Source organism: Poromitra crassiceps, assembly GCF_964638095.1.
Source record: "Poromitra crassiceps genome assembly, chromosome: 10".
NCBI lineage: Eukaryota > Metazoa > Chordata > Actinopteri > Beryciformes > Melamphaidae > Poromitra > Poromitra crassiceps.
The window spans coordinates 32,909,570-32,916,742 of NC_139631.1; the positions used below are offsets into that span (position 1 = coordinate 32,909,570).

A 7,173-nucleotide genomic window follows, 5' to 3' on the forward strand; every position below is an offset into this window, starting at 1 on the left:
GGGAGGAAAGGCAGACCAACAAGGGAACATGGGCAACAGGTGGGGAGAAGACAGAGACCAATACACAAGGAATAAACATAACAACTAACTTCTGTACAGTACACGACCGAATGTCCACCGAGTTTAGCTCCTCAGGAAACATCACAACATAGCAGGCCACGGCGTGGCCTGGGCGTTACAAACCGATCAGCTTGCTAAACTTGCCAACACATCCATCTCCACAACGAGCAACGGATTTCAACGCGGTTGGCACCATTGGAATCAGCGTGACTTGTACGAGAGCCGTACGACCATCTGTTCCGGAGGCGGTGTACATTAGCCCTTATGCTTTAATGATCAAGACAAATGAAAATGTATCAGCAAGAGTTCTGTACTATAAGCTACATCAAACTAATTCAGATCTGGATTCTGATCAGGGGGAAAAAGTGAGCCTCCGGCCTAGTCTCGCGTGGTCAAACCCAACGTCTTATGTCAGTGCGCTTCCAGCGACGGAGGGTCTGAATCGCAAATTCCGGGTTTTGCCAGAGGAAATCCCCTGGCTCCAATAGTGTCAATAGTGTCGGCTGCGTGGCATTGGTGCATCGTTCAAAATATACCGCCCACGAGTTGTGTCACGCAAATAAGGAGGTCCGTGCTTGGTCAATTTATATGCCTGTCACGCATTTTGTTTTGGTGTTTGGTCCTTATAATGGGTTGTGCACCAGACGTAGATATCTATCTACGGCTGACTACTGCGAGACTAACCTCCACTAGACCAAGAAAAAGCAAACGGATGTGAAAGCAAACAGAAGGCATCACTGGTTATAACTTTCACAATGGCTCCTTGCCTCTTACCATTATTAGATTCCCCAGCAGCTCCAGCCCTGGCAGGTGAGTATGGTCTCAAAGCAAACAATACATTACATTTCACCACATGAGAAAACTGAAGAGAAGCGACAACAGGCTCGTATCCTATTCAGGGTGAACTGTCCGTCAAACTGACATGCTACATGCTATAAAATTGGCTCTTGGTCTAAGAGACAGTTATGGGCCCGGGCTTTCGGTTATATAACTCTACACCCTTTAGTCTTATTATTTCTCCAAACCCAACTGAGCTGGTTAAGTATTAAGTATGTCTGGGGTAACCCCAGACATACTTAACCAGCTCAGTTGTTTTTGTTTATCATGATTCTTTTTCTTTTTGTGTGTGTGCTTGTTTCTTTTGAGGTGAGAAGTTTGCATTACTCCACATGTTTTTATTTATTTATATCTTACCTGCATAACTTCTTCTTGCTTCGTTTGATCTTTTCTGCATGTAACCTATACTCAATTGTAAACAAGGGCAGAACTAGAGTATTAACTACACCCCCCCCCCCCCCCCCCCACACACACACACACACACACACACCCCTACCAACCCCCTCCCAAAACCTGATGGAATATCCCATATGCCCCTCCCCACCAGGGCTGTGACAAACAACCATCATTTCCTGGGGAGCACTAGACGGTCGTTTCACTCAGTGTCTGCCTTCAAAAGGGACTAACCTGCTTCACTTTGGGAGTCGGAAAATAAATACCCTGCCTCAGAAAACCTGAATCCTCGTCTTTGCACTCGAAAAATATTTGCTAAAATATAGAAATTAATAGTTGAAAAGTGTGTTTTTCAGCAACTTTTATCGTGTTGGAGATATGCAAAAATGTATTCCCTCAATGCAGACTCAGGAAGAAATATGGTTCAGATTTGATATCATCTAGCTTAGTCTCATCTTCAGAGAATTTGCTTAAGATACAACGAAACACCAATCAATCTGACGCAGGTAATGGCAATCCAAGTTATGAAATAGTCACGACATTGTAATCTATATAGATTAATGTAGCCTACATGGAGACGATTTCCATTCAGCATGATTTTCAAATTAATGTATTTCAGAAGCATCTTTGGAAGTATCTTTTGTGCCTGCAACACTCCCCGCCCCCATGTTTCTTTTTTAAACATGATGAAACCATTTCTCTAACCTTAATCAAGTTGTTTTAGTTACCTGAACTTACCTTTTCAAATCTGTGGTGGGGGAATGTAATTCAGGTCATAGGGGAGGCCATAATACGAATCAGTGCAAAAGCACACTAACCTGGGGTGTCTTGGGACTCTGACTCATATCTCCTGTCCTCTCGTTGGGGGATGAGTGGCACCTTGAGACGCGACGGCGACGCCATGCTTTCAGCACGATGATGATGTCTATCCACAGCTGTCTGCGTTCTTGGCTATCCCCGCTCGCCTCTGTATTCTAATATCTCATTTGTCCATTGTGCCTGTCTCTCCCACTCGAGTCTTGTCAGCGAAAGGTCAACCTGGCCCTCAAAGCCGAGTGCACTTTCTCCAGGGAAATTAATGGTTCCAGCCTTCAGTTCCTGCCCTTCCCTTTCTCTGACCTGGACGACACCTTTTAAAAGGTAGGCCTAAACCCTCCACCATACAGATTGTCCCTCAGGTTGATGTACAGTATGCAGAAATGGAGTCCGCTTTTTGGTTACTGTTGTTATTTAATTTTTTTGTTATTCTTTGTTATTTAATTTTTTTTATCCACAAACTTTTCTCCACAATTGTGCTTGGCCAATTCCCCCTGCTCTCCTGATCGTTGCTCCACCCCCTCTGCCGAGGGTGCCTGTAGACTCGCATAATGCTTCCTCCGATACATGTGCAGTCGCCATTCGCTTCTTTTCACCTGACAGCGAGGTGTTTCACCGGCGGGACGTAGTGCATGGGGAGGATCATGCTATTCCCCCCAGTTCCCCTCCCCGCCGAACAGGCAAACCCGACCGACCAGAAGGGGCACTAGTGCAGCGACCAGGACACATCCCTTTAATCTGGCTTCCTTCCGACACGGCCAATTGTCCCTGTATGGACGTCCGACCAAGCCGGAGGTAACACGGGGGCTCGAACCTGTGACCCTCGTGTTTTGGCAGGCAGGGAATCTACCGGTGCCCTACCAGGACACCCTTGTTCTTTTTTCTTTTTTCTTTCGGATTCACGACTGATTGGAAAGACGCAGGTGGAGCATGACCAAACTCTGTTTATGTGTGTGTGTGTGTCTGAGTCTGTGTGTGGCAGCATCGGCGGCGAGGTGATTTCTTTTGATTCGATTTGATTTGGCTGCTTCCTGTGGAAGTGTCTGTCTGTGGGAGGCAGCCGGTGTGTAGCAGCTACGCCAGCCACCCACCGGCTTTCTAACTTTACCTTATTGATGATGTTCTCATCCTCCCAGACATCCACCAGGGAAACATGGAGAGACGAGGGAAATATGTCTTCATTCTCCTGTCACGAAGGTTTACAGGCAGTTGATGCTGCTTCCAGAATTGATGAAGGGAAGAGTTGTGGAGAGTGGTGGGAGTTTGTGATGAGGGCAGACCAACCTTCACACCAGCATAAATCTGGCACATGTTAATTAGTGTGTAATAGATTAGGGCACAAAATGTCAGGGTGACACCTTTATACTTTTTCCGTGCTGCAATTAATTCTATATGGCAATATCAATTATTGATTGAATGGGACGAGTTATAGGGGAGCTAGCGGTACAAAAGTAACACTTTTAATTTTTCCCAGTTTAATGGTGAGAGTAATAGTAAATAGAAAAAAGGAGCTTCTTGATGCTTATAGAAGGATTTAATAAAGAAGTAATGTACAGTTATACTTATTCAGTTAATACAAAGTACATCTTCAAGATAGGACATGGTGAGAGTAATACCATACTATATAATAAACAACACACATGTTTCCCCTTTCAGAAGCAACTTTCTGTATGTGTGGAAGGAATCTCTTGTGCTTCAACTCCTCCACAGAGGGAGGTCACTGCTCTCAGAACAGGACAAAATACTGGAAACAGTTCAATGGGCCACTTAAAAAAAGACTGAACCCAAAGAGAGGACTGGAGCACACTCAATTTAATAAGGTGCACCTTATTAAATTAATAATAATGTAGAGAATACTGTCAAATACTAATGTTACTGTCGGTAGCATATTATCACCTTATCGTTTTACATTCATAAATCTGACCTGCGCTATGGAAATGGGGAAACCCACACTGGCACTTGTTTACCAAGCTGTTCAGGCTCTGTATCATGACCCAGACCCTGCTGGCAAAGAGCATGGGAGATATCAGACCAGCTGCTTCAGCTGAAGCAGGGTGTGGAGTCCTGCTACTTCGCTGCCCAGACAATGAAGATGAAGATCCAGACATCATCCAACGAGCTCCTGCCAGGCAACCACATCGCACAGCGCGACTCCCTCCTCTCCCACACACAGAACCTCAAAGAACCTCAAATCATTGTCACTCAACTGGCTCTTGCCATTGCAGCAGATCTTGCCCTTCAGATGGGCTCATGGAAAGGATGTGTTCATACCCTTATTGAAAAGTACAACAGCGACATCAGCTCCATGCCATTTCTGATCAAGATCCTAACGGTGTTGCCCGTGGAAGTCCACAGCCGCTCATTACACATTTAAGAACCAAAGTGCAGGACCCAGATCATTGAAGACCTGGTCTATTATTCCAGCACTGTGGTCACACTACTCATGATGTGTGTGGTAATGATGAGGAAATGCTGATCACGGTGTTCCGCTGTCTGGGCTGCTGGTTCAACCAGGGTGTCCTGGACAGCAAGTTCATTGCCAGCAACCAGCTGCTCATGGTCCTCTTCCAAGTGCTGCAGCAAGACGAGACCTCCAGCAACCTGCATGAGGCGGCGTCCGACTGCGTGTGCTCGGCCCTCTATGGCATCGAGAACATGGTCACTGCCATCGAGAACGTGTACACTGACATGGAGCTGGCCATGCAGCTTTTCCAGGGTGTCGTCACCCTGGACACGGCCTACCACATGGCTGCACGTGAGGACCTCAACAAAGTGCTGAATTACTGTAGGATCTTCACTGAGCTGTGTGAGACGTTTCTAGAGAGGATGGTGAGGAGTCCAGGTCAGGGCATAGGGGACCTGCGGACGTTAGAGCTGCTACTAAACTGTGCAGGACACCCCCAACATGAGGTTGTCAAGATCTCCTTTAACTTCTGGTATCGCCTGGGGGAGCACCTGTATAAGACCAATGACCCGGCACTAGACAGTATCTTTCGACCGTATATCGAGAAACTGCTGCATGGCCTGGCCCGACACAGTCAGCTGGACCCAGACCACGAGGGAATCCCAGAGGACATGGAAGACTTTGGCGATGGATGAGGGTATCCGATCTCGTGAAGGACGTTGTTTTCCTTGTGGAATGTTTCTCCCAGCTATACTCTACTTTAAAAGAAGGGAACCTGACATGGGAGATGACGGAGGCTTTTCTGTTCATAATGGCCACTATCGCAAAGAGTGTAGACCCTGAGAACAGCCCCACCCTCACGGAGGTGTTGGAGCAGGTGGTGCAGCTGCCGGAGACGGTCCATATGGCAGTTCGCTACACCAGCATCAAGCTGGTGGGCGAGATGAGTTTGGTCTTGGACAGAAAGCCCCGCTTCCTCAACCCGGTGTTGAACTACCTGATGAAGGGGCTGCGGGAGAAGCCTCTGGCGAGAGTGGCAGCCAAGGCCATTCACAACATCTGCTCGGTGTACAGAGATCACATGTCCCAGCACTTCCCGGGCTTGCAGGACATCGCCCTCGACTCGTTTCAACTCTCAACAGAAGCAGCCGTCGACTTGCTCAAAGGTACAGCACTTGTCCTCACCCGTCTTCCCCCGGAGAAGATTGTCGAGTGTCTGAGTGACCTGTGCGCTGTGCAGGTCATCGATCTCAAAAAGTGTCTCGGTCAGAACCCTGGCAATGGAAAAACGGGAGACCCAACCATCTGGCTGGACAGACTAGCAGTCATTTTCCGACACACAAACCCCATCGTAGAGAACGGCCAGATGCATCCTTGTCAGAAAGTGATCCAAGAGACGTGGCCCGTGCTGTCGGAGACGCTAAACATGCACCAGGCTGACCACCGCATTGTGGAATGCTGCTGCCGCTGCCTCAGGATGGCCGCGCGCTGCGTAGGGAAGGGCTCCGCTTCGCTACTGCAGCCACTGGTCACACAGATGGTCAGTGTATACCAGGTGTATCCACACTCCTGCTTCCTGTACTTGGGAAGCATCCTGGCAGATGAGTACGGCATGGAGGACGGCTACAGACACGGACTACTGGCCATGTTGCATGCCTACATTCCAGCTTCTGGAGCAGCCCAATGGCCTGAGGAACCACCCCGACACCGTGGATGACGTCTTCAGGCTTGCCATCAGGTTTGTTCAGCGTAGTCTAGTAACCTTGCTCAGTAGTAGCATCATTGTTCACATCATCCAGTGTGCCATCGGCGCCGCCACCACACTGGACCACCGGGACGCCAACTGCAGTGTCATGAAGTTCCTCCGAGACCTCATCCACACGGGAGGATGAGGATTTTGAGGTGCGAAAGCAGCTGATTGGCCAGGCCATGGAGCAGCACGGGGAGCAGCTGGTCACCCAGCTAATGTGGTGCTTCTGCCTGCCGCGGTGCTGTGGGAGATCACGGTATTCGACAGGCCCACATTCTGTCGCTGGCTGGAAGATGCACTGAAGGGTCTTCCGAAGGAGATGTCGGGCGGGGCGGTGACCGTCACTCACAAAACAGCTCACAGACTTCCACAACCAGGTCACTAGTGCTGAGGAGTGCAAGCAGGTATACCGGGCCATCCGGGAGTTCACCAGATTGTACTGCTATGCCACAACACCAGGTTAAATATTTTGTTGGCTAACATTCAGACTGCAAAAATAGCAAAAATAGCATGCGTAGCGCTAATTTGGCCTTCCAGCATATAGGGCATTCTCGACCTAGACTTGCTTTTTCCCCTCTTCATATTGTGATCATCATAGTGTAATGAGGACAAGTCTCCATGGCCATATAAGGAGTGAACAGCAGAGTCTACCTTGTTGCTTAGAAATAATCATTACCACAGCTATGAAGGTCATGGTAGAGCAGGTTACTTCAAACTTAGCTGCAGTGGTTCGACTTGACTAAAGAACCAAATTTAGCCCCAGTACGGATTTAGTGTGACCTTTAGGGCCTGTGTCCACCTAGCGTCTTTTTCCGACGTTAAACGCTGGGAGTGCGCTGGGGAATGCTGATCCCAGCGCACAATATACAAGGAAGCAGTCTGCAAGTAACGTTAGTTCAGCTTGATAGCTGAC

General features: G+C 48.3%; 1 pseudogene across 1 annotated transcript; it reads left to right on the forward strand.

Moving 5' to 3' along the window:
- Positions 1 to 4,037: 4,037 nt before the first annotated feature.
- Positions 4,038 to 6,724, forward strand: LOC310784392 (transportin-3 pseudogene; annotated as a pseudogene). The gene is made up of 2 exons: positions 4,038 to 5,163; positions 5,259 to 6,724. The product of its transcript is annotated as a transportin-3 pseudogene (transcript).
- The last annotated feature ends 449 nt before the right edge of the window (positions 6,725 to 7,173 follow it).